General features: G+C 37.5%; 1 protein-coding gene across 1 annotated transcript in view; it reads left to right on the forward strand.

Moving 5' to 3' along the window:
* The first annotated feature begins 262 nt into the window (after window positions 1-262).
* LOC149776909 (uncharacterized) overlaps window positions 263-15,990 on the forward strand; it is a 31,554-nt gene continuing 15,826 nt past the window's right edge. Inside the window, exon 1 of the mRNA XM_089942665.1 lies at window positions 263-564. The gene's annotated coding sequence lies outside the window, so the exon portion shown is untranslated. The remainder of the gene's footprint in view (window positions 565-15,990) is intronic.

The raw sequence follows: 15,990 nt of genomic DNA on the forward strand, positions 1-15,990 counted from the left end.
ACAAATGAATTGTCTGCAATTGTATTTTCCATCGAAGCTTGTGGCAGCATGACTTATCAGTTTAGGAGCATTCAAGTTCCAATAAATCTTAAATTCCTCGTCGGCATTCAACCCGTTTATTGTCATTATATTAAAATAAATGATTTCACTAAACCTTTGCAAGGATTCCAATGGAGTTTTATCTTGAATAAACCACAGCCTCTATAAGCTTCACAAATATGATACCGACCAAAGTTGAGTCATTAAGTGGAGTGTACGTAAATACATATCGTCAAGGACGATTTTGTAACATGCTATTGGGGAATGTCAAACTGATGTTTTCGTTTAAACAGTATTCAGTCATCGTTTGCGTAGCTTAAACTTTTCATGCTAATGAAAGTGAAGCAATGCTGATGTATTACATGTTTCAACTGTCCGCAGATCCTCTACCATACGTTTTTGACTTTACAAGGGTGGCACTGGCCCAACTTCACCATTGCACGAGTTTCGCTGATTGCCCACATTCATCTTGCAACACTGGCTCCATCCCTGACTGCAAAGATAATGCATGCTCTTAACTACGTGGTGAGTATATCCTTTAGCCATGCATGATTGTTAAATAACTCAATGTTCAATACTTCTACATTTATTATACAACGTCTAACAACAACACAATAAGTTTCAAAGCCGCTACCGAACATGTAGAAGGGACGACCGACAAACAAGCTTAGAAATTCAAGTTCTTATCCACACAATCAAATCTTTACACATTCCGATTCTTGAAGATGGTTATAATAACATTTGAATCATGATCACATTAATTAAAACGTCCTAATTTGTCTCCTGGGTATTACATGCAGGGTGCAGACAATATGCAGATTGTACTTGCCCTCTTGATGGCCACTTCACAAACGAATTTTCGTATCGCGTGTGCATCTGTCGAGACTCACATGGGAGTAAGATATTTACATAAATCTTTTCTCTTAAATCTTATCTTACTGGATACCACAGATATATATTCGTATTTAACAACAGATTCAGATAAGTGCAGTTCCCACGTCATGCCCACTCTTCTTTGTACAATGATTTGTTTCCATTGACAGATATATCAAATTCAGTTTCAATTTAGTTTCCATTGACAGATATATCAAATTCAGTTTCAATTTAGTTTCCATTGACAGATATATCAAATTCAGTTTCAATTTAGTTTCCATTGACAGATATATCAAATTCAGTTTCAATTTAGTTTCCATTGACAGATATATCAAATTCAGTTTCAATTTAGTTTCCATTGACAGATATATCAAATTCAGTTTCAATTTAGTTTCCATTGACAGATATATCAAATTCAGTTTCAATTTAGTTTCCATTGACAGATATATCAAATTCAGTTTCAATTTAGTTTCCATTGACAGATATATCAAATTCAGTTTCAATTTAGTTTCCATTGACAGATATATCAAATTCAGTTTCAATTTAGTTTCCATTGACAGATATATCAAATTCAGTTTCAATTTAGTTTCCATTGACAGATATATCAAATTCAGTTTCAATTTAGTTTCCATTGACAGATATATCAAATTCAGTTTCAATTTAGTTTCCATTGACAGATATATCAAATTCAGTTTCAATTTACTTTATATCGTTTAGAATGAATACGATACCTATCATATGTATAGTCATCACTGGAAAGCTATTAAACAATATTTACATTTATTATTGGACAGATATTCAAATATTTATATTTATCAAGCTTAATGTAGTGGTCTATGTGTGATATCAATACATAGGTTTATTACTGACTCGACTGACTACCTATTTAGTACATATTGTGACTATTTTAAGATCATGCGTGCTTTTTTGTTACAAAAATATTATATCCGTTTTCAAAAATCGATGTACAAATTTGGTCATAATGGTTTCAATCCATCCCAATAGAAGAGCATTTTTTTATTTCTGTTAAAAAATGTGTATCTCGATATATTTCCTGTCCACATTTTGTGTGTGGCTCGTTCAACATGTCTTTAAATTTCCTTTCCGTTGATGTTCAATATGTTTAGAAGTTTTGTTCTGCGATATCAATCTGTAAAACGTACACAAATTAATCTGTCTCTGTCATCTGTATTCTGGGTTTAGTAGAGAAACCGATGTGAACTTTTACTGGGCTTAAATTTCAGTTTTTTTACAACCAACTATTTTCCATCAGTATCGGTCAACTTTTTGAAATATAATTAATCAAATCCTTTTGATTGCTTCTTCTCTTTCATATATGCATCCATCTATATTTATGTATGCATTTATGAAATTTGTCGCAATATTATGTTATTGTTTCTTCTGCTGTTGTTATTGTAATAATGAATATGTTGTCACTGTATTGTCAATTCGTTTTTCTTTCTTTGTAAGAAGACAGATTAAATGGGACATTAAGATCATTCCTGGCTTGGCCAATCAACGATTACAAGCTAATTGTCTTCTGCAAAAGTGTTTGCTAACTGAATTATAATTAAACTCTATTAATTAGGCAATATCATACTACAATCTGACTCGAAATTTGAGATACTTAAAAATGGACACATCAAAAACTAAATGTGTCATTTAAAGATACATGAAGTAAGTGGTTTTATTGAAATAGACAGGCGCATACTACCTCGTTCCATATATATTCTGCTCTCATTAGTTCCGTCAGTACCAGTCTTCTTACTTCATCCTATATGATAAATAGAACCAAATTAATGCACGACATCCAAGCTAACCTAACAACTTGCTTACCTCCTACCGCAGAACAACTCGATAACTGTCTGCGTTCATTACTTGACAAACATACCCCAGCTAGCGAATGCAGAGTATCAATTAAAAAGTGTTCTCCATGGTATAGCAGTGTTAGGGACCAGCTTCGCACTGCTAAAAGAGACCGCCGTAAAGCTGAGAGGCTCTGGCTTTCCACCAGACTCACTATTCATAAGCAGATCTATGAAGTTGCTAAGAAGAACGTCACAAATATAGTCCATGCAGCGAAATCAGCCCATTACACTACTAAGATCATGGAAAGTTCCAGCTGCAAAGAGCTCTTCGGGATTACTAACAAGCTAATGTCAAGGAACAAATCAACGCCACTTCCAACTACCTTCTCTCCAGTCGACCTTCCGGACATGTTTGCAAATGTTTTTCCGTGACAAAATACAAACCATTAGAGATAAGCTTGACAACACAATTTCAACTGACTCGTCGTCACCATACATTTCGGACACAGAATTTGAGCGGCAACCATTAGCAGCATTTGAACCTGTCTCTATGGATTTCGTACGTACAATCGTGACGAAGAGTGCACCAAAGTCATGTGAACTTGATCCAATTCCAACATCACTGCTGCTTGAGTGCTTAGATCCAGTATTGCCTTCACTAACTGATGTTATTAATACCTCTCTCTCATCTGGGGAATTCCCATCATTTTTCAAAACTGCCATTGTAAAGCCTCTGCTGAAAAAAAACCAACACTAGACCATAACGATTTAAAGACCTACCGCCCAGTTTCTAATCTCCCATTCATTTCAAAAATCTTAGAAAAGGTTGTTCTATCCCAGCTTGTATCTCATCTAAATTCAAACAGTCTTTTTAGCAATGTACAATCTGCATATCGCCCTTGCCACAGTACTGAAACTACTCTTTTAAAAGTAGTTAATGACATTCTCTCTGCATTGGATATCGGAAAGATTACAGTCCTCACCCTCCTTGATTTGTCTGCAGCATTTGACACAATAGACCATGATATATTACTTCACAGTCTCCAGCATGTATGTGACATTCATGATATATCCTTACTGTGGTTCAAGTAATACTTGGTCAACAGGAGACAAATTGTATCTGCAAATAGTAAACACTTCAACCCAGTTAATCTATGTTGTGGTGTTCCACAGGAGTTTGTTCTTGGACCTGTTCTCTTCATTCTGTACACTCAGTCGCTCTCAAGTGTCATAGGTCATCATCCAGTGTCTCATCAATTGTACGCTGATGACACGCAAATATACAAAAGTAGCCACCCAACTGAAGTTGATGCAACCATCCAAGGTGTAGAGATGTGCATTTCTGATGTGAAATCATGGACGACTTGTAACAAGCTGCAGATGAATGATGATAAAACTGGGGCCATTCTGATCACAACACAAAGACTTTCTCATTCACATCCTTTACCTAAGACAACAAATATCAGCAACGCCAACATTAAATTCACACAATCAGTACGAAACCTAGGTGTTACTCTGGACAGTACTCTCACATTGCACCAAATTGTGATCAACATATGAAAGGCTACATATCTTGAGCTGAGACGCATCAGCTTAATTCGCAAATATCTTTCAGCTGATGCCTCTAAAATATTTGTGTGTTCATTAGTACTTTCAAGACTGGACTATTGTAACTCAATTCTGTCTGGTTCATCTCAATATCTGCTCCAGAAACTTCAAAAAGTTCAAAACACAGCTGCTCGGATCATACTTAGAGTACCACAATTAGAGCACGCCTCCCCACTGCTCTGTACCCTACACTGGCTATCCATTCGATCCAGAATCAAACACAAAATGTGTTCTCTGTGCTACATTTCACTGCCGGACTCTAGTCCAACATACCTATCTGACCTCACTCATGTGTACACACCAGCAAGATACTTACGCTCCTCTTCTGACAATCGTATACTCATTATTCCAAGTATGAAAACAAAGTCATATGGACAGCGTTATTTTGCATACCAGGGCACAGGAACGTGGAATGAATTGCCTACTGAACTTAGACACAAAGACACAGTGATCACATTCAAGAGGGCTCTCAAAACTCACTTATTTCGACAGCAAGAACAAACTTAAAGACCTAATAATGTTTCCTACCTGAAATATTCTCAGCATGTTTTTTATTTTATTTTTAATGTTTTTCTAATTTCATGTCGATTGTTTTTGTAATAATATTATTATGTTTCTTATCTTATAGGTGTTGTCTAACGTTGTAAAGCGCTTAGAGCTTCTAAAGATTAGGCGCCATACAAAGTCCTCATTATTATTATTATTATTTTTACTTGCAGTGTGTTTGTCTTGGAAATATTCATTTTTGTACTGGGGAACGGTACCACCCATAAGGCAGCTTATTTTGAACTGTAGAGAAACCAAAGAAAGGTAACGACAGCACTGAATACTGAACAACACGCCAGAACTGAAACATTGCACCTCGATTCCCTGTGTCAAGTAGTTAAATCCTGCTATGGCTAAACTGTTAGGCGTGAACAATCTATTCCGATTTGCATGCCAAATTCAAACTTGTTTTATAAACTTGTGTAATCAAAATAGTCACGCAAGACCATAATAAATTTTTATTCTTTGAACTTGAAACCACGGTTGGTTCATTACACCAATGCTGTGTCGAAGTCATCATCATTCTTCGTAACTGTTTTTGGAACATTTTTACACTACTGCTAAACGTTTCCTTATGGCAAATTTGTACATCGAAATTTACAACGAACACATCGCTGTATTTGTTTTCTTCTATTTTAGATTTGTCTGCGTTGTACAATAAGCGTGTCGCATTTGGTTCGTCCTCCAAACAAACTGTCTCGGGGGTTCACAGGTTTAATGTCCATCATGTCGTGACTTTCGGAAATGCGCCGAACATCGAGATTGGTTTTGAGAGGCCCATCATCGTACTCGTTCTCCCACGTTTCTACCGTTTTGCATCTTTGATTTTCTAACCTCACGCATCGTTGATATGTTTGGTCATACAACTCTGAGAAAGGACGTTTGAGATATTGTTTAGGGAAACACTTGGTGCATCAGTGATATAAACATTCCTCGGAATTCGTAGACAATATGGTGGTTTCTTAATCCCAACCATCTACTTAATATTTTCCAACTTTCTTTTCTTTCCTCCACCGCTTCTAACATGTTGTATCCCTTTGCCTCAACTTTCATTCAAGTAATACAACCAATGCAAAACAATGACGGACTATTGACGGATAACCAAGAGCTAAATTTGATTACTAATTTGTTCTCGGGAATGAATAGATTTCAATATATAACTTCACACATTTTAGCGATTGCAAAGCTTCCTTCAGGGGAGCCATACCTCCGTGATGCATACATAAATGACTACAGTTTTGCAAAGAAATTGCGTAAAATGTCCACATCGGATCGGCAATATTTTAACATTTCTTCCTGAAAGCAAAACGGGTTTGAAGAGTGGGTTAGTACTAAGGGAAGGCTACAGCTTGTGGTGTGTATGCAGTCGTAATAATATAGTTCAGGAAAATGAGGGAACACAAAGCGTTAATTAGCTTCAATATAAAAAAATCGTGGAAAATAGCTTTTGGCCATATCTGTCATCCCAAACGTTTTAGGACACTCTCGTCAAAGACATGGCCTAAACACTAATCGAATCTTTAAACTGTACTTGTGATACATGTAATACTTTCATCTAGATGAATTTGGCTCAGTCCATGATGACTGAGTGGTATTCTCCGCCTTGTTCTGAATAATTTTAAAAGGGAAATCGTCATTCTTATCACTAGAAATCATGAGTCATAGCTGTAACATATCGATGACAGTCCGCGTAACGCATATGTCCCCTTCGCTCTGTGTGTCGTCGGTAGGCTCTAATATCAAGATCCATTCGGCAAATTCGGAAAGAGTACGGAGTCCAAGAAATATTCTTTCACGTCCTCCTGGAAACTTAAAAACAATTGGAACATTCATCAAATATCAGTTCTTGTACACACTTCTCGCAAGCCCGATGGGCTACGCAGAAATTAGAGAATTAAACGTCGGTCTCATGAGTACATGTTTCTTTTTATTCTTGTGCTGGTCTTCTTTAATGTCTTCTTCCAAAATCTTCTCACATTTATGAGTGTTGCATTGATGTTCAAAGTCCACGATTTGGTCACAAAAACTACATTTTTTTCTTTCCTGGAGAAACATATGCCTTGAAGTTATAAGCTTGAATAAGATGTACACAAGTGGAATTCAATCTCCTTAATTCGCAAGCACTTTCGTAAAGCATACATCTGACAAGGATTAGCTCGCAAGTCTCAGCACTGAATGTTTTGATCTCGATTGGTAAATCCTTGGTCACACTTCCCACAATAATACTGGTATCTAAAAAAATCCATTGATATTAGTATTGGTATCCAAATATTCTTTGTGAATGTAGATTTTGCGTTTCAGGCATGCCATACACAAAATCTTTATATTTGCCTGCCTGCTGTAACAGGAGATCTGCTTCTCTTAGATGTTTGGCTCTGTCCGAATGTCAAATTGTCTCTTCTCGGAATATGTTCGAACCACAGCGATGGCATGGGCTAAGAACATTTTGTATCTAGAAGTTGTCAATTCAGATTTTACTGCGTTTTGTACTACGCATGTTGTCCGTCAATAACAGTTGTGTGCCTTCGCTACCTCTATGAGATGAAACGTTGGTCATGTGAAGTATGACGTTTCAATTGGCTATGCTAAACTTGCAACTGGATTGTTGGACATGTTGTATTGTATAAATCACTTTTGACAGTGCTAACTCTTGTCGCTGTATTAAACTCAGTCCTTGCAGGAGACTTATACTGTCGTGACGGATGGAGAGGCTCAAACGATCGTCCTCTTTAGCTTGCAATTGTCGTTTCGGTATTTCTAAAACAAGGTCACACAAATCTGTAATGAAACCTGCTGCTTATTCAGTTGGCACTTCAGATTTAAACTCTTAAATGTTTGCTAATACTTAATAAGTGTGATCCGTACTTGTATGTTTGGTAAATCTGTTTGTATTGTTTTTCTATGTCGACGTCAATGGCAATTATATTTAATTTGTATTGCGTAATTGACCTGTGTCAATTACTGAGGGTCGGAGTTTGGGCCTACATGACTAGTCGATTGTGTAAACATGTTTACTTTGGTTTATAATTCGGATACTGCCATGATTCTGGCCTTAGAAGATTCGGGAAACAAATTATGTTACGAGTTTAATGAAGTTCCATTAAGATGACATAATAATTGCCACGTAGAAGTGCGGAATTATAGACAGTTATTTATATCAGACTTACTCGCTAATAGTGTAACATCGAAGTGGCATCAGTCTTTTAACTGACTTCACAAGATTTCAATTATTCATTGGATTTACAAAGTGCTCATTGAATTGAGGACTAATTATATATTTTGGGATCTTTGTGAATTCGTTTAAATACATTCTGATTATATCATCGCGATACTTCAAGACTGTTAGCAATTCGACACATTCCAAGCTATTTGCACATCAGCACACTCAAGAGTGAAATTCATTCGTAACATTATTGGATTTCATTATACTCTATATTTTTCGACTTGTGATAGAACTTTAATGACTATTTTGGATTTAAGTCACAAATCTATATTTTCTTAAAAGTTTAATTTTGTATTCTTGAGGACTAAATTATTTATTGAATTCTACTAATTAATGCTTCTCGCTCTGTTCAGTCATTTACTTTCAAACTACAGAGTCGAAACAATAACAACAACAACTAAAACTTAAAGCCCAATAAAACTTAAAATCAGTTATAGCCCATTACTTCTTTGGACCCTATAAATGCTTTCGACCCAATAAACACTTTTGAACCTACAATGCGTTTCCTATGTTAAACATATTTCCCCCTGTATAAGTGTAATTTAACCCCCATGTGTCATCTCCATGTAATTCTGGTGCGCATATATAATAGTAATATGCCCCCAAGAGGTACATATAACTACTTGTATCACTTAATGTCTTTTTCTAACAGTGGTGTAGTGCAGAGAACAGTAGAGTTACAACAGACTTTCTGCTTATCGATTAAAACGGTATGTCCGTAGTCGGAAAATAAATCAAGCACAAATTGAAAATTGTTTGAAAATCAGCATTTTATTATTGTGTTTATGTTTTTTTATTTGGTATGTGGTCTAAACTTGTATGACTAAATTACATATATTTGCTTACCTACGCTTTTAATGTGAAATAATAATAAGGGCCAAATAATGATAATAATTGTATTGACAAAAACCGATAACCCTTTTTACCCGGCACAAAAACACAAATATTTGTCCCAAGATCTTCCAATTTCATTTGTGCGAAATTCTTACACTGAAAAGGAAGGAAGAAAGTGAACGAAGCATTTAATTAATTGAATTGGTTTATCTTTTGGCAGTACGTTTTGTCATCATGACTAGTTTGTCGTGTAGTTAAAAAAATCATCCAATAATCTGGTACTTACATATTCCATGCGTGCATCATATTTTTTTTATTTCTTGTGTCAATTTTTTTCCATTAAGCTTTATTACAATATTCACAACACAATTGAAAATGGCCCTAAGTCTTGTTATAAAAAGATAAGGGAATGTATGTGGTCAATACAATTATTATTCGGCTCGGCCTACACTACAGCGAATGTTGATCACACGGATCCTACATATTGTAGTATGCTGTCCAAACAGATACACTCTTTTTCAAGCGTCTGTTCAGTGGTGATGTTAATAGTAGTGGTCTTTTCCGTATACTGAAGAAAAATTCGGGCATTGTATTTAACTTGAGCATGCCTCAAATGTTATCATAGATAAAGAAGAAAAAGATGCAAGTCGTATTCTGTTTGTAAGTACTTGCGTCCTTAAGTCATTCTGTTCGTCCGTCCGCCTTCTATGTCCAGTTGTAACTTTGGGACATGTTTTATAGTTGTTACATGTTGCAGAAGTCAGCTAGAAGGAGTGTATATTGAACTATCTAAGAGTCATAATAGATTCGAAACTATACTCATAATGTAGACAAAGGCAGGAATCACTTATACAGTGGTAGGTCTCGTTGTGCTGACAAGTTACTGTATGACAGTCCAATCTTTGAATGGAGTCTATTGTCCAGAACACTGTAAAGAATGAAACATTATACTCGAATAATAAGTTGATTCTAGCAATGTTGTTTCGATTGTAAAGTACGATATCCATAGGAAATGAATTGTTGGCATCCGTTAGTCTCGAGAGACGATGAAACTGCGCCCATGAGAGATGTCCCGGTTTGTGGTTGTGCAGCGTCTGCTGTGGCTAAGTAGTCCAATGCGGGAGTGGCAGTCCCTGCTGCGCTTGCTGCACTTGAACGTTGCGTCTGGTGTTGGTTGGATCTGCTTCTTCCTCCTCTGCGATCGTCTTTCATCAGCTAGCAAGCGTTGCTTATCCTCTCCGTCTTTCAGACTAGTGATCAGAGCATGTCGCCAGCTTTATCTGTCTAGAGCGAGCGTTGACATCGATATCAAGGGCTTTCATGTCGTGCTTACAGACATCCTTGAAGCGGAGATGTGGCCGTCCGATCGACCTTTTGCCAGAGGAGAGTTCCGAATAAAGAATGTCTTTGGGGATCCGTCCGTCATCCATCCGACGTACATGGCCCAGCCATATGATGCGGCATTGGCGGAGGAGTGTGATCATGCTGGAAATCTTAGCATGCTCGAACACCTCGTTGTTTGTTACTCGATCGCTCAAGGTGATCCCGAATATGCGTCGGAGGCGTCGCATGTGAAAGACGCTCAGTCTTTTCTCTTGTGAGGGGTACAGAGTCCATGTTTCACTGGCGTACATGAGAGTGCTTAACACGGATGCACGGTACACGGTGATCTTAGTGTTCATGGTCAGCATGATGTTGTTCCACACTCGCTGAAACAACCTGGAGAGAGTTGTTGATGCCTTTCCGATCCGCTTGTTGAGCTCAGCATCGAGCGAGAGGTTGTTGGTGATGGTAGAGCCGAGGTACATGGACAGACTCACCACCTCAAGTTCGTAGTTGTTGATGATGATGCTTGGGGGTCCGCGTCCTGAACCATCACGTTTGTTTTCTTTAGGCTTATGGTTAACCCAAACTCATCGCATGCTTTAGCAAAGCGGGCCATCAGGCGCTGTAGCTCAGCTTCTGTGTGAGTGACTAGAGCAACATCGTCTGCGAAGAGCATGTCCCTGATGGTTACTTCACGCACTTTGCTCTTTGCCTTCAGTCATGCCAGGTTGAACAGTCTGCCGTCTGATCGTGTGTGCAGGTAAATCCCTTCTGTGGACGTCTCAAAGGCGTGCTTGAGCAGGACTGCGAAGAAGATGCCGATGAACGTGGGGGCAAGGACACAGCCCTGTTTAACTCCACTGCGGATGTCAAGGGGGTCGGATGTTGAGTCATCGTACTGCACTGTGCCTTTCATGTTATCGTAGAAGGACTGGATCATGCTTAGCAGCTTTGGAGGGCAACCAAGTTTCGCCATGATTGTGAAGAGTCCGTCTCTGCTGACCAGATCGAATGCCTTGGTGAGGTCTATAAATCCAGGAAGAGAGGTCTGTGTTGTTCTCTGTATTTTTCCTGCAGTTGCCTAACATAGAAGATCAGGTCAATTGTGGACCTCTCTGCGCGGAACCCGCACTGCGACTCTGGGTAAACTCTGTCAGCAAGCGTCTGCAGTCTGTTCAGGATGACGCGTGCTAAAACTTTACCCACGATGCTCAGCATCTCAGAAGTGATATGCCCCTGTAGTTGTTGCAGTCGCTTCTGTCGCTCTTGTTCTTGTACATGGTTATGATGTTAGCGTCTCTCGTGTCCTGAGGCACTTCACCCTCGTCTCAGCACTGGCAGAGGAGGTCGTGCAGGTGTGTGAGCAGCACGCTACATCCGCACTTGATGAGTTCTGCTGTGATGCCATCCTTCCCTGGGGCTTTACCTAGAGACAATTTCTCTAAGGCCTTCTTTAGTTCGTGTACAGTAGGTTTCTCGTCCAGTTCGGCCATGAGAGGGAGCTTTTCAGTGGCGTTGAGGGCATCATTAGTCACGTGGTTCTCTATGGAGTACAGTTCGTCTGCTTGCCCTTGTTGTGGATGGTATCGCCTGTGGCAGACTTCAGTGGTGCTGTCAGTTTCTTCGTGGGATCCATTGCTTTCCTTATGCCATCGTACATGTCTCTGATGTTTCCAATATCTGCTGCTGACTGGATACTCTGACAGAGCTGAAGCCAGTATTCATTGGCACACTGTCGTGCTAATCTCTGCACTTTGCTTCTGGTAGACCTGTATGCCTGTAGTGTCTTCTGGCAGGGGGATCGCTTGCATTGCAGGTGAGCACTGTGACGCTTTTCTATGGCTGGCATGAGTGTGGCAGAGTTAGCCTCAAACCAGTCATTGTTCTTTGATTGCTTCTTACCAAAGATCCGTGTGGCTGTGCTGTATACAGTCTCTCTGATGTGATCCCATCTTTTTTTGGTACTGCCGTTGGGGGGTTCTGAGTCAAACGTCTTGGAAACAGCATAGGTGAATTCGTCAGCCTTGTCTGGATATGATGTCTTGCTCACATCAATATTTGGTTGACCCTCTTGCCTAGAGCGGTGGATCTTCTTCGGCTGAAGCTTCATTTTGCAGAACACCATCGAGGGGTTGGTGTCGCAGTCAGCGCTGTGGAAGGTAGGGGTAAGAAGCACACCCTTCATGGCTGACCGTCTTGTAATGATCAAGTGCAGCTGGTGCCAGTGTTTAGACCGGTGATGCCTCCAAGACACTTTGAATCACTCTGGATTGAAATATTACTCTGGGACTATTGTTAATTTACTCAACGGAGTTCTAAACAATAAACTATAGCTGTTGAAGCTATCAACATTGTTTTTACTTTGATTGCTATTAAATGTTTAAGCAACCTAATCTAGTTTATATATGGTGTCATATGAGAATATATGTTCTTAAATATATTAATTTAACTTTTGGTACTCCTCCGTACATTGCGTGTGATTTAAAAATAGCTGTCAGCAGGTTGTAAAACATATAAATAATAATGAACCTGTTTACAATGTGGGGTGATATACCATTGGATATTTCAGTCAGGTGAGTTCTGTTGCGATGTGCGGTATTGTGCATTCTTTTGCGTTGATGTATTGCAACATGAATCGAATAAGATATTGCGATACTGAGATTGTAGAGTGTATATAGAATCAGTTCTTATTTCCTATGTTCTTAATTTAATATCAGTCTGCATGTGCTTTTGATGTTTTGTCTAGAGATAATTTGAGGAGAAAACATTTGTTTGGATTATTCATTGTATCTGCAAAGTGCACTTTCACTCTGGATTGAAATATTACTCTGGGACTATTGTTAATTTACTTAATGGAGTTCTAAACAATGCCATTGGGATAAATCAGGACTGTTGACAAATAAGCACTTTCGATGACCTGGCATACATTAGAAAGTCTTGTTTATTTTGGACTTGTGTAGAACGTTCAGGATGATTTTTTATTTAATTATAATACTTTAGGTTCTTCTTACGTTTTACAAAGCTTGTTAGTTTTGCTAAGTTTAAGACCACAGATTCGTGTCAAACAGTCGATATCATGTGTAATCAGTTGAAGACCACAGATTCGTATCAAAGAGTCGATATCATGTGTAATCAGTTTAAGACCACAGATTCGTATCAAAGAGTTGATATCATGTGTAATCAGTTTAAGACCACAGATTCGTGTCAAAGAGTTGATATCATGTGTAATCAGTTTAAGACCACAGATTCGTGTCAAAGAGTCGATATAATGTGTAATCAGTTCAGCCAGAACCACAGTGAGTGCTTATAATACAAACTCAACATGCGCTAGAAGTTCATGTTCAATGTAGATAAGTAATAACGTTATCCTAATAATTCATCTGAAATACTGTAGATAATGAATGGCGTAGAATTAGTCGTTCCCCGTCATTTATTGTGTACTGGTTTCTGACAGAATTACATATCCCAGTAACATTCTCTAATCAAGCCGTGACCGTAGCCAAGAGGGCAAGAACACACTTCATGTGACCTGCACCCTGCAGATAATAATCAGGACATTGTATTTAATATAACCATGACTGAAATCTTGCTATAACCGACTTTACGTTTCACTTTGTGGATAAGAACATGCGTCTCTTAGTTTCTGTGTTGTTTCGTACCATCTCACCGCCCAGCTAGAGCTTTCAGACTTGTTACCTTTTGTAAAATTGAAGTGGAGGGAGTGAATATTGATAGATCATTTATTGATGACTGACGAAAAGCTATACTCACAAGATTCACAAACGCATACATTATCGTTGCAGTCGGGGTATTGGGAAAAATGCAACGGAAAGCATGAAGGCACTCATTGTCTTTAGTGCAAGAGTAATGTGCATGCGGGATTGCAATAAAGAAAAAACAAAACGTGATCAACTTAATTTTAAAATATGCCCCCTTTGCCATCATGTCGTTATTTTTTTTTTAATATTATATGTATGGAAGAGGAACTGAAAGTTGTCTAAACATGTAATCTATCAACACTGCTTCACTTTCACCAGCCGAAATAATCGAATAAGGTTCGACCGAAAACATAAATTTCACAATGTTCATAAACATTGACGATATGTATTTACCTACATGTTATTTAATGACGGTTTGTTCGTAGCTAACTTTGCAGCGTATACAGATTGTGTTTTCTCAAGACTAAATGCAAGTTTAGTTCTTGCAAACCTTTAGTGAAAGAATGTACTTGTCTATAATTCGATAAACAGATTCAAGGAATTTAAAACTTATGGGAACTTTTATGTTACTAAATAGATAGGTCTTGCTGCCACACACTCTGATCAAAACAAAATACAAAGGATTGATGTTCGAATTTATAATAATATGTAATTAGCATTATGTTCTGGCATATTTGGGTGTATCTCCTAATAACTTGAGGCCTCAGATTTGGGTCTATCATGTTTTGTAGGTTTTAGAAAACCTGAGGCCTCAGATATGGGTCTATCATCATTTACAGTTTTTAGATAACTTGAGGCCTCAGATTTGGGTCTATCATGTTTGCAGTTTCTAGATGACTTGAGGCAAAATACTGATGGGCTCATACCATTACCAGAAAAACGCAGCGATTGTGGATATTTATAGACAAGCTTAAAGAAGTCGTTGTTGCTTTATAACGGCCATTTCGCTGTACGTCTCAATGGAACTAATTTTTCAAATTATTTATGGAACATAGTTCCGCTAAAGTAACGAGACCCGTATGCATGGAACGATGAAACTCGTATATATGGAACGAGGTAGTCTACGCCTGTCTGATTCAGTAATTCTATTTTTTTAACTTGCGTCATCATTGAAACCGTCCATTGTTCCTCCTTCCAATTTTTACGTATTTCAAATAGTAAGATTTTACTATGAAGTAGCCTGCAGGGTTTAATTATATTGAACAGTTAGCAAAGATGGAAGTTGGCTATGCCAAGAAGGAAGTTACAGTTTCGTTTAATCTTCATTCTGTTTTAAAAGAATAAAAACGAATTTGAAATAAAACGACGAATAATAAGTATTATTAAAACAACAATAACAACAAACAGCATGAAATAGCCATGCTTTTAATAAACATATAATTCAATATAGATGTATACGTGAAAGAATAAAAAGATATCAGAAACATCTGATTAATATGATTATTTGCAAAGAGGTTGAACTGCACAGATAGGAAAAAATAGAAGTAGAGATTTGAATCGAGTGAAAGTCGAGATTGATTGATCTACCAATATAGCTGATAGCGACAAAATAATTTGTGTACGTTTAATAATAATAATAATAATAATAATAATAAATCAACTTTTTTATTGATTATAACAACTTTGGTTCTTAATTTTTGTAATAGGTATACCATTGTGTAGATTGATATCATAGAACATAAATTCCAAACATAACAAAAAATGTTGAAAGTAAAAAAGTTAAAGAAATGTTCAATGAACTATGCACAAAAAAACTGGAAATATGTGCAAATGCAATATTCTTTTCGAAATTAACATTCTATTTTAGTTTTCCATGTGAACAGATTTATGAGGAAATTTATACAGAGATTTACCAAACTGGATACAACAATATTTTTAAAACAGCAATGTATGCATAATATTCAAAACAAACACAAGATATGTTTTAGTTTTAGTCAGTTGAGTGAATTATAAATGCACCTAGTGATCGCCTATATAGGCCACAAATATTAACCTTGATAGACATGAACATTAT

Source organism: Sinohyriopsis cumingii, chromosome 18 (genome assembly GCF_028554795.1).
Source record: "Sinohyriopsis cumingii isolate HCF-2022 chromosome 18, ASM2855479v2, whole genome shotgun sequence".
Taxonomy (NCBI): Eukaryota; Metazoa; Mollusca; class Bivalvia; order Unionida; family Unionidae; genus Sinohyriopsis; species Sinohyriopsis cumingii.